Below are 24,010 nucleotides of genomic sequence, written 5' to 3'. Positions count from 1 at the left end.
GAAGAATCAAAAGGCAGACTATTATTTAAATAGAGGGAAATTCCAAAAAAGTGCAGCACAAAGGGGACTGGGCTTTCTTGTATATGAAACGCAATGGTTAGCATGCAGGTGCTGTAAGTAATTAAAAAAGCAAATCGAATTTTTGACCTTTATTGTGAAGGGGTTGAAGCTTAAAAATAGGGAAGTCTTATTATAACCGCACAGGCTGTTGGTGTGGCCACACTTGCAGTAATATGTACAATTTTGGTCACTGTATCTAAAAAAGTTAGACATTGGAGGAGATTCAAAAGAGATTCATGAAGCTGATTATTGAAAAGAAGAGGATGATCATCAAGAACAGTGAAGCAGGTTTGGCCGTTATTCATTAGAGTTTAGAAGAATGAGGATGAACAGATTGAAACATACAAGATTCTAATGTCCAGAATTATCTGCCTGAAAAAGTTGTGACAGTGAGATTACTGGATATATTTAAAGAGCAGATGGTTGTATTTTTGAAGTATCAGGAAGATGAGGCCTATGAGGAACTGGCACAATAAAGGAGGTGGGACTTGGGACAGATCAGACAGGATGTTGTTGAATGTTGGGGTAGGTTTAAGGGACTGAATAACCTACTGCTCCTCATATTATGCTTATTTTCTTTTGATGGGATTGAGAGTGTCATCTGCAGAGTGACTATGACACAGGCCATCTATTCAATGAAAACATTCTAACTGTAACACTGTTTCTTTCCTGCCCTATTTTCTTTGATGATAAAAGTTCTTGAAACCTATCACAGTGCAAATATGGATTTTGACAGGCACCTCTCATTTCTGGTGTTATCAAATTTCTGTTTCAAATTGTTTAGTTACAAGCAATAAACTTTATCCTGATTGGTCAATACAAGTTTACTATAAACTTTAGATGGGTTTGATTCAGTGTTTAACCCTTTTCCAAACAGGTTCTGCAAAACATAAGGGTAGGGACAATCTTTTTCTATGCTTTAATTTCCTTGTACGGGAGAGTGTCAAACTCAAGAAAAGAATCATTTTCTCTTATGCTTATTCATTTTTTTTTCTCTTCCGCGATTCCTGAACATTTCACAGAAAACAGGGGAAAAAACGTTTCTGCCACCTGTTCCTGAATGATTCATGAGCTGAATGATGCTCTGAACACATCAGAAAGGTCATGGGTTTCTCCTAGCGACGCACCTTGCCAGCTTTAATCCAAACCTTGTTTTGCCCCAGGTAAGTGAGATCAGCCTTTCTCTTGTGAAAATTCTTGTCTGTCAACTTAAGTGAACACGTCATCCCATTCTTTTGAAAATTCAGCTAACGCGTGTTCTGAAAGTAGCCAAGGTAAGATGTATTTAAGGTTTATGTATATTTAAGTTTTGTGGAGGTCACAAGACTGTATGACTTCCTTCAAGTTTTTTCCTGTATCATAGTGCTGCTGGGGCATTTTGTTGTTTGTGTTGTGGTTTTGCAGGTCTCTCTATTAATCCATGGAACATTGTTACCCTCAGCTTCTGTCATGGTGACTGGTTGTCTTTGCCATTCTAGGCCAGCACGATTAGCAAATTTCACAATGTTCACAGTTTCTCCTTCAATCCACCCTTTTTAATCATTGTGCACTAGAGAAAAGGTAAGTATCTGTGCTCCTACCTCAACTGGAATGTTAAACTGGCCTTAAGCCAATAAAGGCTCAGTGAACAGGATAAAATTACAATTTAGATTTACGGGAAGTTGCCAGTGTTGCAGGAAAATTCTGGTTTGGTGACTTCAGGGGCAGGGCATTATAAGACAAAAACCTAACTTGTTCGAGGAGGAAGGGAATGAGAAGAACGACAGAGAGACTAAACAAATAGTGAATTAAACCTCGTAATCTTAGTTTGGGCTACAATAAGGTGGCAGCTTTTTGCTGCATAGCTACAAGTAGGCTGAAAACAAGCTTTACGAGAATAATACCTCGCACTCTAAGACTAGCAAGGAACTTTTCTTCGGAGAGCTGGAGCTTCTGAGCTGCTATTTAGCCCCCATGGAATGTGCAGCTTAGGTCACTGAGAATCAGGTATTTTAGATTAAGTAGGTCTAATTGCAAGGTTCGTGAAATTCATTACACTTTTAGTACTCTCGAAGTGTTGTTTTCAGCGCACACAAAGAAGACAGCTTTTTCTGCAGTAAATAGCATTACAGGGAGTTTCTGGGCACTCGTTGCTGGGTTAACCTTGATAAAACAAGAAGATGTGGGTTGTATGCTGCCAAACCCTTTGCACTTCTCACTAAGTGGCAATGAACCAGCTGACAATTGGTGTCTGAGGTCCTGAATCTTAAAAAGAGGTAGGTCAAGATTCCTAGTTATTGTATTTTTCTCTTTAATTGCTCCCTTATAGACCAAGATCTTATATCATGTTTTACAAGTAAATTCTTAGAAGAATTCACTGCTCAACTTTTATTAATGTAGATATGGCAGTTGTAAGTTTAGAATTCCATATCAGAAGCTATTTGCAAAATTGATTCATGGCTTTGAAACTAATTTTCTGCTTCTTCCTAAGTATTAAACAATACAAGGATTAGGAAGCAACTGCTATGTTCTACAGAGGATTTTAATGTCACTGAACTGACAAAATATTGCCCTGTTACATTACAGCAGGTTGCCGAGTAAAGAAGTGGAAAGGTTAGGCAGTATGTAAAGGCTGGATTGGAGATAAAATTAAAAATCAAGCCAAACACTTCAGAAGTTTAATATGTTTAGCATTATTAATTATGGTCCTTTTGTTTAATACAAGGTAACAGTGAATAATTTAGGAACGGAGTGCATAGGTACAAACAACCTGACGTAAGGATGTTGGCAAGTTAATTAACAAGATTGCCGTAGATGTTGGCATATAAGTCAAACTTTAAAACCTCAGAAAAATCCTCCAAATACAGAGGTCAACTTACATGATAAGTGTAAAATTGAGCTATTTGCGGGTAGGTGGGAATTTTGTTCATTCACTGCATGGAATATCTTAAACTCCCATGCATTTTCGCAGCACCGTCTGTATCTTGCACCAAGTTATAAGTTACTGGTAAGTAAAACACCAGTTAATTGAGTGAAACATTGAGGCTGACTACTAATGTGAGTACAGGCAGTCATGTCTGAAATAAATAGCAAGTAATCCAAAAGCTCATCTTTTGTGGCTTATAAAATGGTGTTGTTTTATATGCCAGATTGACATATATGCTGTGATCTGTGATGTTCATAAAGGCACTGATAGACAGATTTGATATTATATGAGTTGGTACAAAAACTTCATTTCAAAACTTTGGACTGTTTGACTCAGCAAAATGTAGAATAAACTTTAAAGTATGACTTTTCTATCTAAACAAAATAATACCTTTAGCTCTCTTTTGAGGAGCAAATGTCTCTATCTTGCCCTATTACTTTGATTTTAACCATCAGTATAATTGTTTGCAAGATAACAAAAAAAAACACAGTTGAAAATGTGGAACAATAAATGTTGGAAATCAGACCCCATTAAAGCATGAAAATGAAAATTTTAGTAGCAAAGAGATCTCACCTAATATATTAACATTTCAGGTGAGACCCGTCTCTGAAATATTAGCAAAAGTTTGAGCAGGCTATGAATTCTGTTCATTTTCTGCCTTCTTGCTTTTAATCATTTCTTTTCTCAATTCGACTGCATTTCAAAGTTCTGTTGACTTTCAGAAACTAGTGCAGCATTATGAAAGTGAATTTTACATCTTCCAATTGCATTTAAGTATGTTAATGAAGCATTCTGCCTCAGCATATCAAGGTGCTCAGACTTTAGCTATAGAAAAGAGATCAGGCATTTATGCAGCATATTACTGACCCATTCATTCTATTTAATTCTTTAAACACTTGAACCCACAGCTCTCAACTGCACATCTCACTGGGGGTTGGAGGTTGCTGTGAGGTATTATTTGTACAAATATGAATGCTTGTGTAACTTACACAAGGAATCAACAACCAATCTTTATTTTAAAGATATTAGGGAAAATCAAACCTCCTTCTTCAAGCTGTTGAATGTGCATTGATTGTAGAAAATGCCTGAATTGCAGCATGGTAAACTGTAATGTATCTTGAAAATATTATAGGATTATTTTCGAACAGATTAATATCAGCACCCAACAAATGCATAGAAGAATTCAGAATGAGTGCTGTCAACCAATAATGATGATTGGAGAAACCACATTAACAAAGGGTCAGAGTCCCATGTGTCAGTGTTCACTTGCCTCCTAAAGAATTCTTTGAGATGCAACAACAGATGAACATCTCAATTTTTGAGACTGATGGCAATTTCTATGTAGCAGTCTTATCAAATTACCTTGATTCTATTTTACCCAACAAAAAGAATGCAATTTTAACATAATATATCTTTTATAACCTTAAGCAATGTCAACTTTGGAGCTAAAAGAAAAATTGATTTTCAAGATCCCTAAAGATCGGCACCTTATTCCTAGAAACTTTCCCTTTTGTGGTTATTCTATTTGTTAAATGAGTGTCCTTTGCGGTTATTAACCTGATTGTACCAAACCGCTGCAACTTGGATCCTAAAACTTGGAGGTCAGAATTCCACGGAGAAGTTAGGGAGGTAGATCAAAAGCTTGGTGAAAGAAATTCTTCAGAATGAGTGGGCAGTGGAGAGATTAAGTGATCTGAATTGTCGAAATAAAGGTGACAAGGAATTATAACGTGAGGTAAGACATAAAAAGAGAGCAGTATGTTCATTGCCAGATTCAAATGAGCAGGAATATTGTTTGGATAGTACACTATAAGATTGTGGCTTTGAATATACTACATAGCATTTATGGCCCAGAAATTGGTTCTTCAGCCTGCTGATGTATGCCAGTGTTTAATTGCACACAGATAAAGATGAATTGATCATGCATTTGACAATGCTGAAATGCAACCCGAAGACATTTGACAGGGCCCATTATTTTTGGCTGAGGAACCTGAGCCCAACTTTGTTGTTCTACAAACCGTGTACAAGGATACAGGTTTCATGTAAATAATGCCCAGTTGCTGCTTAGAAGATCTGTTAATGCAGAACGGAGATTAAAAATAAGTTATGATAGGTATAGTTTGCAAATGTCATTGAGAATGGAAGCTTTCTTGTTGATTATGTTTGTAGTTAGATCAGTTAATAACACTGCCTGACATAAATTGTTATTGATAAATGAACACTTTATCAATATTTTCCTGTTGGGAAGTTGAATGAGAGATGATGCCTAAGGGCACAGAAACTGATATTAAAAATTATGCACATCAGGCTTGACTATGATCTCCAACAGAGTTTGTTGATGCTGCCTGGGTTGATGTGTCATTGGTCGATTTCCTGAGTTATGATTGTGCCACTAAAAATTATGGAATCCTATGCCAATCTTGAAGAGCTGAGCTCTGTACATTTCCATTTTGATTTTATACTAATACTTTGATTGTGGCTGGATTCTCATCATCACCTTCTGTTGTGCTCTGCCCAGAGGCAGGTCCTCGACTCCTTGTCTGCTGATACTGAGCTGCTTTCTTGCCAATTGAACTGAGAGGTATGGAAGAATAATGAGAGAGCAACTAATGAGAATCTAGTGAAGTAACTCAGCGATCACACTTGTTTGAACAAATACTGTGTTAAACTCTATTTGCTCCTCTAAATCTGGCCTGTTGTGCATCCCCACTTACAATTGCTCCACTATCGGTGACAATGCCTTCTGTTTCCTAGACCTTAACCCAAGGAATTTACTGTCTACATCAAACCATCTCTTGACTTCACTTGCATCCTATTTACTTTTGGTCAGCTGACCTAATGCCACCGTGTATTGGCTCAGTGCCATACTTTGTTTGATAATGCTTCTGTGAAGCACCTTTTGGACGTGTTATTCATGTAATAGGTTTTGTGGTGTAGCTGTCTGTGGCAAAAGGAAGTATTTTTAACCAACCCGTTCAGTTACTATCACACACTTCTGGAGCGGGTGGGACTTTAATTCAAGCCTCCCAGTGCAGGGGTAGGCACATGATCCCTGGTAGTGAATTGGTACTGAGTTTGACTTCTTTTTAGATTGAAGCCCTGGGAAAATGGCCCACGTGCCTGCCCTCCTGCATTTATTTGTATTCACTGCACGTGTGAATTTTATTATTTTCAAACACAGGCTAGTGGTGACAAATGGCAGTTGTTCATGCACAATTGACATTGTGATGTCAATGGGATGCGATGCTGAGATGCCACAACTGGGAATCACTGATAATGGCATCGTTTATTGTAAGAGACCAGATAACCTTGCCATATACAGCTCTCTGTATGGGAGACCAGTAATATTGGAAAAGCTGTTGCCATATGTCAGGCGCAAGGACGTATTAGCAGAAAAATCATTTACAAATAACAAATTGCTGCTAATCCTTGGTTACCATGCTTCTGACAGAACAATTGTTCTGTGATTATTTGCTGTCATGAGACTGGCGATCAAAGCCTAACATACTTTAGAGCATACCTGCTTCAATGCAGACATATTTATCATAGGCCCCGGTAAAGGTAGGACATTACGAAGTTCGAATCATTCTCACAGCTCTGTATCTTGTGTGAAATATGGACATGGATCCAAGAAGAATGAAACAGAAGGAAAAGAGATCCTGAATAACTAGCTGATCCAAATCCTTTCCACGCCAGAAACACTGTCCCACTCTGAATTTCAAAGCTTACTTTCCAATATGAAATAACAAAAGTCACCATGATTATACATTTCACAGATCTTAATGAGACTGAAGTGTGGATCTCTGCACATTTGCTAACTCCAACGCATCCATGAATGTCAGCATTAGTGCAGTATTTAATGAGAGTTCACAGTCAATCCTGAGTGAGAGGAGAAGCAGGGTTAACAAGGAAATAAAATTATAACTGCCGTCTCACGTTTCTGTGCCAATGTAAAAAAAAATTCACAACAAAATAAACCTCGGTACACCTAGACCCTGCCAAGATCAGGCACATCTTCTCTGTGGGCCTCTGAAGACAATGTGGCCTTTGTAAGTGAGAGACGGGAGGATTTGGTAACACAAGGAACTTGATGGTACACAACCTTTTACTAATAACTGCTAACACAACAGCCTAAACGTTCAAAATTTTATCTACTAAAAAACAGTATTGATCTGTTTGTTTTTCTGTTGATGACCTCAATACTTTAGATGATTACTTTCACGACAGGAATGTAGTGTCTTAGTTTCATATTTGAACTTCTTTCAGAGGAAAGCTAACAGCAATTGTAATTATAGACTTTGTATCTGCTTAAAAAGGACAAATTGCTTCAATTTATTTCAATGTCCTGATACCTTGAACAGTTGGTTATTTTTCAGATAACGAAACCAGTGCTGCCTACACTTACTGGGCCAGATAACCATAATTTTACATTCACCTGATATTTTCATGTATGGGCACGTTCTGCCAGAGGTCATAAGGTAGTGGTCAGGAATGTGAACCTCAGCTGTTCATTCCCTCTTCCCACTCCTAAGCGTTGTAAAGACAATGAGGTGCCATGACATAGATGAGGAGGAATTACTTCTCTCAAGGAGTCAGGAATCTTTGGAATTGTCCACTCCAGAAAACTCTGAGAACTGAGTCATTGGTACTATTCAATGCTGTGATAGATGGACTTTTAAACTAAAGAGGAGTCAAGCTTCAATGGAACAGATAGGAAGGTGGAGCTGAAGTCTGGATTGGATTAATTATGATCTTAACGAATGGTGAAACATGTTTGAGTTGTACTGTATCTCCTACTTGTTATATGTTTATATAAATGACTCCAACCAAAGGTGACACAGCTACTTAATAGAAATTTCCTTCAGTTAAACATTGGGAATATAGAAGCCATTGTTTTCAGTCCACATTTCAAACTCTGTTGCTAAGCTACCAACTCAAATCAGGAGTCAACATTGAGTTCAACAATTTCAGAATACAAACATTTATCCTCCATGTTTATGATCCAACACCACATCACCAGGTTCCTGTTTTAAGTGGTTACTGTGAGCATAGCCAAATAATTTTCGACCATTTAAACTTCTCGCTTGCACCATACCTAGCATTTATCACCCTCTTGGCATATCATCAGCAATCTCTTTCTTTGACTATCTTTTCTCGCTCTCTCTCTTTGTGTCTCTCTGGACATTATCTCCATGTAGTCTTTTCAGTCTCCGTCCCTCACCCCGTTGTCAGCATAAATGCCACACTTGCCCAGCTATTTTCACTTCTGCCAAAGGATTGCTGGACTCAAAACATTAACTTTGTATTTCTCTCAAAAGATGCAGTAAGTCCTGCTGAGTTTCTCCACCACTGCCCGTCTTTGACTCAACTCCTTTCCCTGGCAACAGTCTGAGATTATATCATTCCGTTTGCAACTTTGGTGTCACAATTGCTCCTGAGATGAGTTTCCACTCTCCCATTGACACCGTTACCAAAGCCACCATTTCCACCATTGTAACCTTGATCAACATCACCCCTGTGTCAGCTCATCTGCTGCTGAAAGCCTTGTCTGTATCTTTATAACCTGCACACAACTATTCGGACAAACCCCTGACTTCTGTCCCACAATTTATTGCCTGTAAGCTTGAGGTCAACCAAAACTCTGCTGTCAATGTCCTAATTCCCAGGAAGTCCTCTTCTGCTCTGACCTGTGCGCTCACTGACCCACATTAGCTCCTGGTCAAGGAACAGTTTGATTTTAAAAATCCTATCCTTGTTTTCAAATCCCTCTTTAGCTCTCCCAATCTCTGTAACCTGCTGCAATCCTACAACCCTCAAATATACCAGTGCTTCTCAATTTCCACTTTGTCATGTATTCCTAATTACAGTCTCTCCACTTTTAGCATCTATACTTTCAGTTTCCACAGACCTAAGTTCTGGAACACCCTTTCAAAACCTTTGTACCATCTTTAGCTCTTTCCTCCTTTAATATGCTTGTTAAACTTCCCTAATACCTCTAAACTGCTAGCTGTCATCAGTTCCTTTATAATGCTCCTTTAAGTGCCATATTTAGTGCGGTTAAAGGGACTGTTTAAATGCAAGTTGTTTTTGTTGTTCAAAGAGGCTGCCCTTGCTCTTCTTGCAGGGAGATGTTGGAGGTTTAGACCATACTGTCGAAAGGGACTTGACAAGAGGCTGCGTTGCATTCTTAAGGATGGTTCACGCGGTGGTGGATAGTATGAATATTTATAATTCTGGGCTGCAGGGATACCAATTAAGCAGTTACTTTGACCTGGATTATGTCAAGCTGCTTGAATGTTGCTGGAGTTTTTTTTATCCAGAGGACAGGGATATTCCATCACATTGCAGACTTGTTACTCTCAGATGCTAAACAGGCTTTGGGGAGTCAGGAGGTGAGACATTCCCATAAGATTTTCCGTCTTTGTCTTGTTCTTAACTCTGTGGTATTCGTATGGCTGGTCCAGTTATGTTTCTTGTCAATGGTTACCCCGAAATGTTAATGGTGAAGGATTTAGCAATGGCATTGCAGAGACTGTCAATGAGATATGGTCAGGTTTTCTCTTGCTGGAGATGATCATAGCCTGACAGTTGTATGGCATGAATGTTACTTGCCAATTATTTGTTCAAGCCTGGATAGTCTCCAGTTCTCACTGCATGTGGGAAGTATGAATGGGATTCACATTGTACAAAAATCATTGAATATCCCAACTTCTGACATTATGATGAAGGGGAAGTCATTGAAGAACTAGTGTAGATAGTTGGATTGAGGACACTACTCTGAGGAACTCCTGCAGATATGTCCTGGAGCTGAGATGATCAGCCTCAATAACCACAAGCATCCGTACTAGGTATGAGTCCAACCACCAGAGAATTTTCCCTCTGATTCCCATTGACTTCAATCTTGTTCAGTTTCTTTGATGTCACATTTATTTAAATGTTGTCTTAATTTCAAGGGCTGTCACACTCATCTGAGAAACTCAGTTCTTTTATCCATGTTTGGACCAAGGCTGAAATGAGGTACAGAGCTATGTCATCCTGGTAGAACCCAGGGAAGAGATTTTTCTGAGTATGTCCACCTAATAGCACAATTGATAGTACTTTCCATTAGTTTGCTGACCATTCAGCGTAGTCTAATAGATTGGTAACTGGCCAGATTGGATTTGTCATGCTTTTTTGATGTCAGGACATACCTTGGAAATTTTCCACAGTTAAATAAGCCAGTGTTGTTACATAGAGCATAGAACAATACAGCGCAGAACAGGCCCTTCAGCCCTCGATGTTGCGCCGACCTGTGAACTAATCTAAGCCCCTCCCCCTACACTATGCTATCATTATCCATATGCTTATCCAAGGACTGTTTAAATGCCCCTAATGTGGCTGAGCTAACTACATTGGCAGGCAGGGTGTTCCACGCCCTTACCACTCTCTGAGTAAAGAACCTGCCTCTGACATCTATCTTAAATCTATCACCCCTCAATTTGTAGCTATGCCCCCTTGTACAAGCTGAAGTCATCATCCTCGGAAAAAGACTCTCACTGTCCACCCTACCTAATCCTCTGATCATCTTGTATGTTGGAGGTAAAAATGGTGTATGATGTAGAGGAAAGCAGTTTACAAAGAGGGGTTGCATTATTTAGGCTCAATTTCTGTTCTAGGAAATTTTTAATTTTGACTTATTTAAGCAAGAGTCCTTTTGAAATATTGAATTTACCTCTAGCTGAGTATTTTCAGCTCTGATTATTCTTTGTTCTTTTCCATAAATACTCTAAACTGAATAATGTTGTAACTATATTTCCCAGATGCTCCTCTTACCAAAACATACTCTTGTGACCGGTTCACAGTAAACAACTGCACCTCCCAGTTGCGAACCATTTTAACTCTCCCTCCCATTCCTTAGACGACATGTCCATCATGGGCCTCCTGCAGTGCCAGAGTGATGCCACCCGTAGGTTGCAGGAACAGCAACTCATATTCTGCTCGGGAACCCTGCAGCCCAATGGTATCAATGTGGATTTCACAAGCTTCAAAATCTCCTTTCTCCCCACTGCATCCCAAAACCAGCCCAGCTCGTCCCCGCCTCCCTAACCTGTTCTTCCTCTCACCTATCCCCTCCTCCCACCTCACGCCGCACCTCCACTTCCTACCTACTAACCTCATCCTGCCCCCTTGACCTGTCCATCCTCCCTGGACTGACCTATCCCCCCCCACTTCCCCCTCTCCGTCTATCTTCTCCTGTATCCATCTTCGATCCGCCTCCCCCTCTCTCCCTATTTATTTCAGAATCCTCTCCCCCTCCCCCTTTTCTGATGAAGGGTTTCGGCCCGAAACGTCAGCTTTTGTGCTCCTAAGATGCTGCTTGGCCTGCTGTGTTCATCCAGCTCCACACTTTGTTATCTTGTGACCTGTTTTAATTTTCACAATTTTACATATTTATAATAAATAGATGAGAAAAATATTCACAGAGCAAAACCATTTTACTAACTCCTTGAACAAGAGCAATAAAAGATCGCAATCTAATACTAAAATACTTTCTTGAGGAATTCTCTTGTGTGTGCAATGTTCCTTTACCTGCATATCTTGTTCTTTTGCCTCATTCTTGTTGATGGGACATTTTCTACCAGAGCTCATTATTATAATCACAGGAAATTTGAGAACTATTTCTGTGTGACTGTTGCTCAAACCCAAAAGAATTGAAAGTTTGAAGGAGCCACAACGGTCCCAAGATCCATGTGGCCTTACGTTGAGCTGAGTCCTGACAAAAGTGAGGGAACAGGTCGCAAAGGGAAGGCGAGGTAACTACTATGAGGTCCTTTTCCTTCAGAAAAGGCGTATCATTGAGTCTTTCATTACTGCCTAAGACAAGCACCAGCATTCTTCCGACAGTCCCTAAGCGCAACAGAATTGGTAGCAGAAACCAAGCAAAGTAAGTGGTTGTTGTCGACCAGTGACATGGTCATCCCAATGTGAATGAGAGAAGGTAATCAGAAGTGAGGGTTAGTTTTAGTCTATGTTCTCACATTTGGCACGTCAAAGATTGAAACAGAATCAGCTCATAAAATGTCTTCAAAAAGCAGTTACTAAGGCTTCCAGTTTGTTTTGTAGACATGGCCTCAGATTTAAGTCTTTGTTATTTTGTGAACTAGAAGGCTACAAACTAAGCATTGGAATCTTATTAATTTACTGCATCCGTTATTTTTAATAAGGTTGATATCTTACAACCTAAGCCAAAAATTATAATGACATAAGAACTAGGAACAGAAGTAGGCAATTCAGCTCATCTAGCCTGCTCCACAATGATATGGTGACTTTGTTGAGCAAGCAGACCCAAAAGAGTTCAAAACATTTGCGATAAATATATCGCAGTATAGTAAAGTATATTGTTTTCAATGTAGGAGTGCCGCATTGCCAAATGATGGACATATAATGTTAGCATTCCAGTTGGAAGGGGTGAGAGTTCTGTACGAGAGTGGACTTTGGTGCTGAACAGAAATTGAGTATCTATTATGAGCCTGAAAAACATTACTTAGTTTACTAACAAGTGCAACAACGTAGTAGAAATGAAGTAATATAGTCAGTATGGTGATATAATAAAGGGCAGATTTATATACTGTTTATATAAGCTATATAGACGTGTCTCAACATTATAGCCACCAAGGAAAATTCAGGGTAAGATATCTACGGTGAAATCTGACCACCGCTCACTGAAATATTTGTTCGAAGTAATCTTCAATTGGCTCTCAACCAATTGCTGTCGGGGAAATGCAGTTAGCTATCATTTTTCTTAACTTGTTGGTAAAATATCTTTGCAACTTTACAAAAAAAATTCAGCGAAAAGAGTGATATTCATTTTGCATTTTATTTTCTTCTGCTTCGAGGCTATATGTCATTAGCATTTCTATATCCACTATAGATATTTTTTAGAATTCCCAGTGTGAAAAATGGCTATTTGGCCCAACAAGTCCACACAAACCCTCCAAAGAGCATCTCACCCAGACTCATTTCCTTACTCTATCCATGTAACCTGCACATCTTTGGACTGTGGGAGGAAACCTGCACTCCCACAGGGAAAATGTACAAACTCTGCGCAGACAGTTTTCTAAGGCTGGATTCGAACCTAGGTCCCTGACACTATGAGGCAGCCGTGTTAACCACTGAGCGACTGTGCTGTCCTAATTATGTGGTAAGATATCTTTGTTTTAAATTCATCATGGGTTGAGGGCATCACTGGCAAGGCCAGCATTTATCCCCAAAGCATCCCCAATTGTCCAGAGGGCAGTTAAGGGTCAACCACATTGCTGTGGGTCTGGAGTCACATGGAGGCCAGACCAGGTAAGGATGGTACTTTCCTCCCCTGAAAGACATTAGTGAAGCAAATGAGGGTTTCCCCTCCCCCGCCTAACTCAATCTTAGCATAGCTAGAATTTTCAGACTCCTAATTCCAGATTTTTATTGAATTTAAATTCCACCATCTGCCATGGCTGGATTTGAACCCAGGTCCCCAGAACATTATCTGGGTCTCTGGATTAACAGACCAGCGATAATACAACTAGGCCATTGCCTCCCCTTCAAGGGTTGCACAATATTCTCACCCACATTCACTACCCTGTTGCTTTATGAATGAATTAGTTCAGATGGAGCGTGTGGTCTGTTTAACCAGATTAAGACCAGGATAGCTAATGAAAAAATGAATCAGCGTTTAAATCAAACAATCCTGTAAATTCTGCTATCCATTTTCAGATCACCATAATATCCACATTTACTTATGAGTGAAATTGCATTGTCAAATATCAGTGTCCAAAATTGTTAACAGAAGCTTTAATTTGTTTGCTCCAAATTCCATTGCACCTGATCTCATAGACATTAAGCTATTTACTTTGCACTTGCTGCAAAATCCTTCAAGTCGTCTTGACACCATGAATGCCACTATATAAATGCAAGTTCTCTTTTTCTTATTTTTAATTAAGGACCAGACCAAAAAAAGCATTAAAATGTCCATATGCGAATGGTGCACAGCTCAGTTTAACTTCATGAAATGGTTGCTCTTTAGCTGAAGCCCTTGTAAACTTGACCTAATTTTCTTCTGTCCACGATAACAAAGTGTGGAGCTGGATGAACACAGCAGGCCAAGCAGCATCTCAGGAGCACAAAAGCTGACGTTTCGGGCCTAGACCCTTCATCAGAGAGGGGGATGGGGAGAGGGAACTGGAATAAATAGGGAGAGAGGGGGAGGCGGACCGAAGATGGAGAGAAAAGAAGATAGGTGGAGAGGAGAGTATAGGTGGGGAGGTGGGGAGGGGATAGGTCAGTCCAGGGAAGACGGACAGGTCAAGGAGGTGGTCCTACCTACTAATAGGTAGGAAATGGAAAAATGGAAATGGTAAAAAGAGGACATCTGGGATGTTCAGGAGTGGCTTGCCTCATCTTGGGAGCAGATACAGCGGAGGCGAAGGAATCAGCATGGTTTTTTGGAAGGGAAAATCATATTTAACCAATCTGTGGGAACTCTTTAAGGAAGTAACTGTTGCAGTGGAGAAGGGGAATTGGGGGACTTTTACTTAGATTTCCAGAAGGCATTTGATAGAGAACTATGTCAAAAGTTATGGTGGAAAATGAAAGTTCATGGTATAGCTCATACATATTGGCGTGCATGGAAGCTTGACGAGCCAACAGGAAGCAGACAGTAGGCATCTTTTCTGTTAGGAAGATGTAACAAGTGATGTCCCATGTGGATCAGCGATAGGATGGCAACTGCTCATAATTTATGCAAATTACTTAAATGTTCGGAGCAAAAACAAAGTTGCTGGAGAAGTTCAGCAGGCCTGGCAGCATCTGTGAAGGGAAAAACTGAGTTAATGTTTCGGGTGTTTGGAGGGAAGGTATGGTTGACAGATTTGCTGATGACACAAGGGATGATAGGGAAATAAATTGGGAAGGGAACATAAGAGCTACAAAATGATAAAGAAAGGTTAAAAGATTGGATAAAGATCTGGCAAATAGTTTATAATGTAGGGAAATATGAATTTGTCCTTTTTGGCAGGAACGAAAAAATGCTTAGCATCCAAATGGTGAGAGATTACAGAGCTCCGAGACTTTGAAGGATTGGATGTTGCTATACATGAATCATAGAAGTTAGTAAACAGATACAGCAAATAATTAAGGAAGCTAATAGAATATTATAACTCACAGTGAGGCAAATTGAGCACAAAAGTAGGGAGACTATGCTTCAGCTATACAAATCACTGGTGAGACAACAGCCTGAGTATTGTGCACAGAATTGGCCACCTAATGTCAGGAAAGATGGAAACATGTTGGAGGTAAGTTATTAGCAAATATCTAGAATAGACAGGTTGTCTTTTGAAGGAAGGTTGGACAGGTTAGACTTGTATACACCAGTAAGAGGCAACCTGATTGATCTATATATGATTCTGAGAGGTCTTGACAGGATAGATGTTGAGAGGATACTTTCTTTTTGGAACTAGGGGGTTGCAGTTTAACAATAAGGAGTCATTTATTTAAGAGAGAAGATGGGATGTTTTATTTTCTTCCAGAGTGTTTTGAGTCTTTGAAATTCTCTTCAAGAAGAGGTGGTAGAAGCAGAGTCATTGAATATTTTTGAGGCATGGGTGAAAAGATTCAAGTCAAATGGAAATGACCAAAGCAGCAGGTTGGCCCAGAAGTAGTTTTCAGGGTGAATTTAAACAATGAGAGAGAAGAGAGCAGAGAGGTTTAAAGAAGGAATTTTAGATCAAGAGGCAAAGCCACCAATAGTTGAATGAAGGTGAGAGTTGAATTAGACATTAAAGTTAGAGGGATGAAGAATTTTCTCTGGGGCTTTAATTGTTAAGGTTAAGATATTTGTTGCCATCATAACAATATTGTTAGACCATAAGACATAGGAGTGGAAGTAAGGCCAGTCAGCCCATCGAGTCCACTCCGCCATTTAAATCATGGCTGATGGGCATTTCAACTCCACTTCCCTGCACTCTCCCCGTAGCCCTTGATTCCTTGTGAGATCAAGAATTTGTCGATCTCTGCCTTGAAGGCATCCAACGTCCCGGCCTCCACTGCGCTCCCTGGCAATGAATTCCACAAGCCCACCACTCTCTGACTAAAGAAACGTCTCCTCATTTCCGTTTTAAATTTATCCCCTCTAATTCTAAGGCTGTGCCCACAGGTCCTAGTCTCCCTGCCTAATGGAAACAACTTCCCAGCGTCCACCCTTTCTAAGCCATATATTATCTTGCAAGTTTCTATTAGATCTCCCCTCAACCTTCTAAACTCTAATGAATACAATCCCAGGATCCTTAGCCGTTCTTCGTACGTTAAACCTACCATTCCAGGGATCATCCGTGTGAATCTCTGCTGACACCTCCAGGGCTAGTATGTCCTTCCTGTGGTGTGGGGCCCAAAATTGGACACAGTATTCTAAATGGGGCCTAACTAGAGCTTTATAAAGTCTCAGAAGCACATCACTGCTTTTATATTCCAACTCTCTTGAGATAAACGATAACATTACATTCGCTTTCTTAATCATGGACTCTACCTGCAAGTTAACTTTTAGAGAATCCTGGACCAACACTCCCAGATGCCTTTGTACTTCTGCGTTACGAATTTTCTCACCGTTTAGAAAATAGTCCATGCCTGTATTCTTTTTTCCAAAGTACAAAACCTCGCATTTGCTCAAGTTGAATTTCATCAGCCATTTCCTGGACCGCTCTCCTAAACTGTCTAAATCTTTCTACAGCTTCCCCACCTCCTCAATACTACCTGCCTGTCCACCTATCTTCGTATCATTGGCAAACTTTGCCAGAATGCCCCCAGTCCCTTCATCCAGATCATTAATATATAAGATGAACAGCTGCGGCCCCAACACTGAACCCTGCGGGACACCACTCGTCACCGGTTGCCGTTCCGAAAAAGAGCCTTTTATCCCAACTCTCTGCCTTCTGTCAGATAGCCAATCCTCAATCCAAGCCAGTAGCTCACCTCGAACACCATGGGCCCTCACCTTGCTCAACAGCCTCCCGTGAGACACTTATCAAATGCCTTTTGGAAGTCTGGATAGATAATATCCACTGCGTTTCCCTGGTCTAACCTACTTGTTACCTCTTCAAAGAATTCTAGCAGGTGTGTCAGGCATGACCTCCCCTAACTAAATCCATGCTGACTTGTTCTAATCTGACCCTGCACTTCCAAGAATTTAGAAATCTCATCCTTAACAATGGATTCTAGAATTTTACCAACTACCGAGGTTAGGCTAATCGGCCTATAATTTTCCATCTTTTGCCTTGATCCTTTCTTAAACGAGGGGGTTACAACAGCGATTTTCTAATCATCTGGGACTTTCCCAGACTCCAGTGACTTTTGAAAGATCACAACCAAAGCCTCCACTATTTCCTCAGCCACCTCCTTCAGAACTCTAGGATGTAGCCCATCGGGGCCAGGAGATTCGTCAATTTTTAGACCTTTTAGCTTTTCTAGCACTTTTTCTTTTGTAATGCCTACCATACTCAAGTCTGCCCCCTGACTCTCCTTAATTGTTGGCATTCTACTCATGTCTTTCACTGTGAAGACTGACGCAAAGTACTTGTTAAGTTCTTCAGCTATTTCCTTCTCTCCCATCACTAGCCTTCCAGCATCATTTTGGAGCGGCCCAATGTCTACTTTTGCCTCTCTTTTGTTTCTTATATATTGAAAGAAGCTTTTACTATTATTTCTAATATTACTAGCTAGCCTACCTTCATATGTGATCCTCTCCTTCCTTATTGCTCTCTTTGTTATAGTCTGTTTTTGTAGCCTTCCCAATCTTCTGATACCCCAGTGCTCTTGGCCACTTAATAGGCTGTCTCTTCTTCTTTGATACATTTCCTGATTTCCTTTGTCAGCCATGGCTGTCTAATCCCACCCCCGGAAAATCTTTCTTTTCTTTGGGATGAACCTCTGTACTGTGTCCTCAATTACACCCAGAAACTCCTGCCATTGTTGGTCTACTGTCTTCCCCGGTAGGCTCTGCTTCCAGTCGATTTTCATCAATTCCTCTCTCATGCCCCTGTAATTACCTTTGTTTAACTGTAACACCATTACATCCGATTTTGCCTTCTCTCTTTCAAACTGCAGACTGAACTCTACCATATTTTGATCGCTGCCTCCTAAGTGTTCCCTTACTTTAAGATCTTTTATAAAGTCTGGCTCATTACATAGCACTAAGTCCAAAATAGCTTGCTCCCTTGTGGGCTTCATCACAAGCTGTTCCAAAAAGCCATCCTGCAAACATTCCATGAATTCCCTTTCTTTGGATCCACCGGCAACATTATTCACCCAGTCTACCTGCATATTGACGTCCCCCATGATCACCGTGACCTTGCCTTTCTGACATGCCCTATCTATTTCCCGGTGCATTGTGCACCCCTGGTCCCGATCACTGTTAGGAGGTCTGTACGTAACTCCCATTATGGTTTTTTTTGTGGTTCCTCAACTCCACCCACACAGACTCCACGTCCTCTGACCCTAAGTCATTTAGTGCCATAGATTTAATTTCATTCTTAACTAACAGGGCAACTCCGCCCACTCTGCCTACCTCCCTGTTTTTTTGATAAGTTGCGAATCCTTGGATGTTTAACTGCCAGTCCTGAACTCCTTGCAACCATGTCTCTGTGATGCCTACCACATCATAATCATTCAAGATGATTTGTGCTGTTAATTCATCTACTTTGTTGCGAATACTACGAGCATTTAAGTAAAGTGCCTTAATGCTAACTTTCTTATCATTATTAGAGATATTGGAAATCCTAAGATGTCTTAAGCTATCCTTCCTTTTTGCTGTATTCCTAGTCTGCCTCGAGCTTAAACCCACCTGTACACATGCTATCCTGTCACTTATCTTTCCATTTAACTCCATACTCCCTTGTCACTTTCGCTTTCCCTTCCCCCGCAACTCCGAAGTTTAAAGTCCTACTGACCACTGTTGATTGATAAACAGAATTGCCACATGTTTCTGGATAGCTATTAAGAAGCAGATAGTGGATGAGGAAAAGGAGATAAATAAGGATGGATCCTTTTGAGAATACAGAGGTAATATTTCATGGGGAGACAAGCTTTCATTAGAGAAGAGCTGGCTTGTTTTTATTGAGAAGAAATTGAGATTGCTCCTACATATGGAAACCAAGTCAAAATTCCATTTTGAGAGAGAGGCATTGAAATCTCCCTCCTGCAAGGCAGCTGAGCACTAGATTTGTGGTAGAGATAGGTGTTGGAGAGGTGCCCCTAAGTCTGTTCCTTCTTCCATTTAGGTTTTCTTCAGCTGGTCATGTAAACACTATGTAAGAACTTTATTTATTTATGTGTCAGAATAGAATCACAGTGGGCAACAGAGTTTTGTAAACATGTCTTCAGCACACAGATTTCCAATGGAATAAATTTTTTTGGCAACTGCTTTCATTTCTTTTCTCTTGCTTGCTTGGTTGGATTTACCTTTTATGTTTCCAGTAGTCCTTCTGTAATTGATCTAAATGACCATCTCGTAATTGTGTGTGAACAGTTTACTTAATGACATTGACAGTCAACAGAATCAAGACTGCCCACCTAATAAAAGTCATTGAATTGAATTAGCAATAAGTTCAGTTTTTCAAACCTTAATCACATTTTGAAGACACTTAATAAAAGAAAGTAGGAGTCACTGGGTGTTGTTTTCCCCCTTGTTTAGAGGAAGTGGTGCTACTAATTCCAGCTTTGCTAAGATTGAAAACTTTCAACGACAGAAAAGGCCTGTCAAAACATAGTTTGCATGTAAGCTGTTGCCAAGGTTCAACAGCAATATTAAATTACACTAATCAATCAGGAAAGTCCCAAATACTTAGCTTTTAGCTCACTCATTTTTGCCCACAATGCCCATCATCTGCATCCTTGATTTCCTTCTCAACTCCCAAACATTGTTATGATCCCAGCTGATTATAATATTGGGAAAGTCAGATCCCAGACTAAGACCTGGCTTGATAGGCCATAAATTCAACTTGTGCTAATTGTTTTCTGTGATGGTCAGTCCTGAACATATTCACAAGAGGCTGCCAATGTACTTTAAGAAAAGAACATAAAGGTTTATGACACACAAAACGAAGAAGCAAAATAAACTATGTTGCATTATGCAAGAAATGCTTGAAATGATGTTAATACAAATATCAAAATAAATATTCAACCCTTTTACCTCAAATAACAACCTGACAGACACTCTGACCTCAGCTTTGTGCCTGTAAATTCCTGCATTCACTTAATGCTATTTCCTTTAATTAATGCCTTGTCCTGGTACTTCAGCTCACTTATTATTTAACTTATTTCCTGAAGCTTATCTTTTCAATAACCTTCTGTTTCTGGAGATTTTCTTTCACTAATTTTTAAAATATTTGAGATTTATTTTCAGCCCAAACTAACCTGGACTCTTTAAACTAATAGCAACTTTGATCTCTGATTGAATCTACAAACTGCCTGATTTTCTAGATGGTTCTGTCTTTCTGAGTTACTGGGCTGAAGCTACTATGTATCAGCATTTGTTTTCTTCTAACCCTTTAGTTAATGCACTGAACTTTTCACCCAAAGGAATTTAAACACCTCATTTCACTATATGTAATAGCAGACATGATGGACCAATGGGCCTATTCCTGTGTTGTACTGTTCTATGTAATGAAATTTGCCAATATCCCTTTAATAAGTTAATTTTGCAAGTGAACTATGCTTATCCAATCCTCTCAATATAGTCTTCCAATCTTGGATTTGGAAATAAGTACATTTTTGTAGTGCCATTGACATGGCAATTATTTATTCACAACCATGATGATCCATCTGGTATTGACACCATCATAATAGGCAAGCCCCAGCTGCTGTAACTTTGTTCAATCATATCACTGTCCATCATGAAATTGATCTGGTCTCTCACTTTGTCTAATTTTTTCCAGTTGAATCTGTAAGGGTGTTGATTTATGTATAATATTTCTTCTAGATTAACATAATGTATCACCAAAGACATTTTATTGACTAATTTTCACAAATTCATTTAGGAGTCAGTAATGGCTTTGCAAAGTCATTTTTTTGACATTAAACCCTATAAAATCTTTCATATTACTTAGCCTGATTACTAGAGGTTGACTTTAAAATTTTGAATTTCTGATTCATTCTCGGATCACTCTGTTATGTTTATTTCACATTCTACTTTTTAACACTTTTGTCCTGACTATTCGTCCTGTCATAGTATCAATTTAACATAACATCATGACATACATGCTGATGTTTCTCTCAAATCTGGTGCACTCACTGTACAATGCACATCACTGAATTCCTTTTTCATTTGATAAAGTCCATTGAACATTGCTTTTAGTGGTTCCCTAGAGACAAATAACACCTTGTTTCAAGCATCAAAATTTTGAGCTATGGCCTTTTAATTTGCTCCAGTCTTTATTGTTTATTGTTTATCAAATGCTTTCTTTGGCCAACTTACATGCTTAGTTTTTTTTCTCAGAAACCTGACACACAGATGAGAAGTGTCGTTGCTAAACTTTGGTTTACATTTTCTTGAGCAGTGCTAACAAAAGATGAACAACAAAACCTAACAGGGCTAAAAACCTTTTATCAAAGCTTTCATCTTGTACTCATCAGGACATTTCAGAAGAATACAAATCCAAAAATACAAAACTTGCATTTAGACTGCGTGAGCGGGGAGTGCTATTTTGTTGGCAAGCTTCATTTCAAATTGAAACTTAGTTAATTTTAGTGCTGACACATAATTTTTAGGATCCTTTTAACTGTAAATGGTAGAACAAAATGAAAAAAAAACCTTCGATTAGCCCACACTTTAGTCCAAACTGCTATCATGTTTTGATAATCTGACCAATAAAGTTCATAAATTGTGTGGGGTCTAAAGAGAGTGGACAGAGAGGATCTATCCACCTTTATTGAGGGGTACATAGTCAGAGCAATGATTTATGCTTAAAAAATAGGAGTTCGAGTAGGATGTAAGACAAAACAATTCATAGTCTAGAATAGTGTTGGACATAAAAATCCTTAACAAATTTATGATTAAGACTGGTGATATAAATACTGTGACTACAGGTCAAAGGCTAGGGATTCCATGGTAAGTAACTCATCCCTCTCTCCCTAGTCCATGCCCACCGTCTACAAGGCACAAATTAGGAGTATGATTGAATATTCTCAGTTGAGGAAAAAGGTGAACATTTCTGAGGCCTCCCTGTGGAAGGTGGTATCATCAGAGCAGATACAACGGAGATGGAGAAACTGGGAGAATGGAATGGAGTCCTTAAAGGAAGTAAGGTGTGAGGTTGCACAGTCAAAGTAACTGTTGTAGTCAGTGGGCTCATTGTATATATCAGTAGCCAGCCGATCCCCAGAAATGGAAGCATAGACACTGAGGAGGCAAGGGAGCAGTTGGGCCAGGTGAAGGTCAAAGCAGGGCGGAAATTGGAAGTGAAATTAATCATCTTTTCCTAATTCTGGATGAGAAAGGGTACCAGTGCTGTCATCAATGTACCAGAGAAAGAATTTTGGGAAGTGATGCGAGAAGGACTGGAACAAGGAATGTTCCAGCTATCCCACAAAGAGACAGGCATAAACCCTCTGACCTGTAGAAAGTGAAAGGAGTTAAAGTTCAAGCACTGACAAGCTCAACCTGGGAGGGGAGGATGGTGGTAAATGGGGATGGTTCAGGTATCTCTTCCAGGAAGAAATGCAGAGCACTAAGACTACGCTAATGGGGCATGGACAAGTAAGGGGATTGTACATCCATGGTGGATATAGGTTTTGTGGAAGGCAGAATTGAAGGAAAGTAAGGCTGTCTGTTTGTATGAATGCCCCTGCACTGAGCAGTGTGTATGTTTGTGTGTGTCTGTGTATCTCTGTGTGTTTATATGTGTCTGTGTTTCTGTGTGTGTTTTTCTATCTGTGTTAGTCTGACTCACTCCCTGTCACGATTCTCACACACACACAGAGACACACATACACAAACTCTCTCTCTCTCTCTCTCTCTCTTTCTCTCTCATAGAGTCATAGAGTTACACAGCTCAGAAACAGACTCTTCGGTCCCATTCATCCATGTCGATCAGTTATCCTAAATAAATCTAGTCCCATTTGCCAGCATTTGGGCCCTATCCCTCTAAATCCTTCCTACTCATACACACATCTGCATGTTTTTTAAATATTTCTATTGTACCAGCCTCCACCACTTCCTCTGGCAGCTCATTCCGTTCATGCACAACCCTCTGTGTGAAAAGGTTGCCCCTTGGGTCCCTTTTAAATCTTTCCCCTCTCACCTTAAAACTATGCCCTCTAGCTTTGGACTTTCCCATCCTGGCGAAAAGACCTTGTCTATTTACCCTATCCATGCCCCTCATGATTTTATAAACCTCTGTAAGGCCACCTCTCAGCCTCAGACACTCCAGGGAAAATAGCGGCTGCCTATTCAGCCTCTCTCCATAGCTCAAACTCTCCAACCCTGGCAATATCTTTTCTGAACCCTTTCAAGTTTCACAACATCCTTCATATAGCAGGGAGACCAGAATTGTATATATTATTGCAGAAGTGGCCTAACCAATGTCCCGTACAGCTGCAACATGACTTCCAACTCTTATACTCAGTGCACTGACTAATAAAGGCAAGCATACCAAACACTTTCTTCACTGTCCTATCTACCAGCAACTCCACTTTCAAGGAACCATGAATCTGCGCTCTGAAGTCACTTTGTTCAGCAACTCTCCCCAGGACGTTACCATTAATGAGAGAAGTCCTACCCTGATTTGCCTTTCCAGAATGCAGCACCTCACATTTATCTAAATTAAACTCCATCAGCCACTCCTTGGCCCATTGGCCCATCTGATCAAGATCCCATTGTACTCTAAGGTAACTTCCTTTGCTGTCCATTGCACCTCTAATTTTGGTATCATCTGCAGACTTACTAACTATACTCATATGTTCACATCCAGATCATTTATAAAAATAACTGAAAGCAGTGGACCCAGCACTGGTCCTTGTGGTACTCCACTCGTCAGA

The 24,010-nt window shown here is 39.9% G+C and overlaps 1 protein-coding gene across 5 annotated transcripts in view; it reads left to right on the top strand.

The window, feature by feature from the left end:
• rbm47 (RNA binding motif protein 47) overlaps window positions 1-24,010 on the top strand; it is a 221,212-nt gene that overhangs the window by 57,153 nt on the left and 140,049 nt on the right. For 2 of the 5 annotated variants that reach the window (XM_048532587.2, XM_048532572.2), the window contains exon 2: window positions 1,083-1,223. The exons of 1 other annotated variant lie outside the window; for it this stretch is intronic. The gene's annotated coding sequence lies outside the window, so the exon portion shown is untranslated. Of the gene's footprint in view, window positions 1-1,082; window positions 1,224-1,311; window positions 1,335-1,738; window positions 2,316-24,010 lie in introns of those variants that run through there. 2 more of the 5 variants (XM_059647293.1, XM_048532579.2) reach the window with 2 other exon arrangements.

The sequence above is a fragment of the Stegostoma tigrinum genome, chromosome 1 (genome assembly GCF_030684315.1).
Source record: "Stegostoma tigrinum isolate sSteTig4 chromosome 1, sSteTig4.hap1, whole genome shotgun sequence".
Lineage (NCBI taxonomy): Eukaryota > Metazoa > Chordata > Chondrichthyes > Orectolobiformes > Stegostomatidae > Stegostoma > Stegostoma tigrinum.
This window is presented reverse-complemented; position numbering and strand designations above follow the sequence as displayed.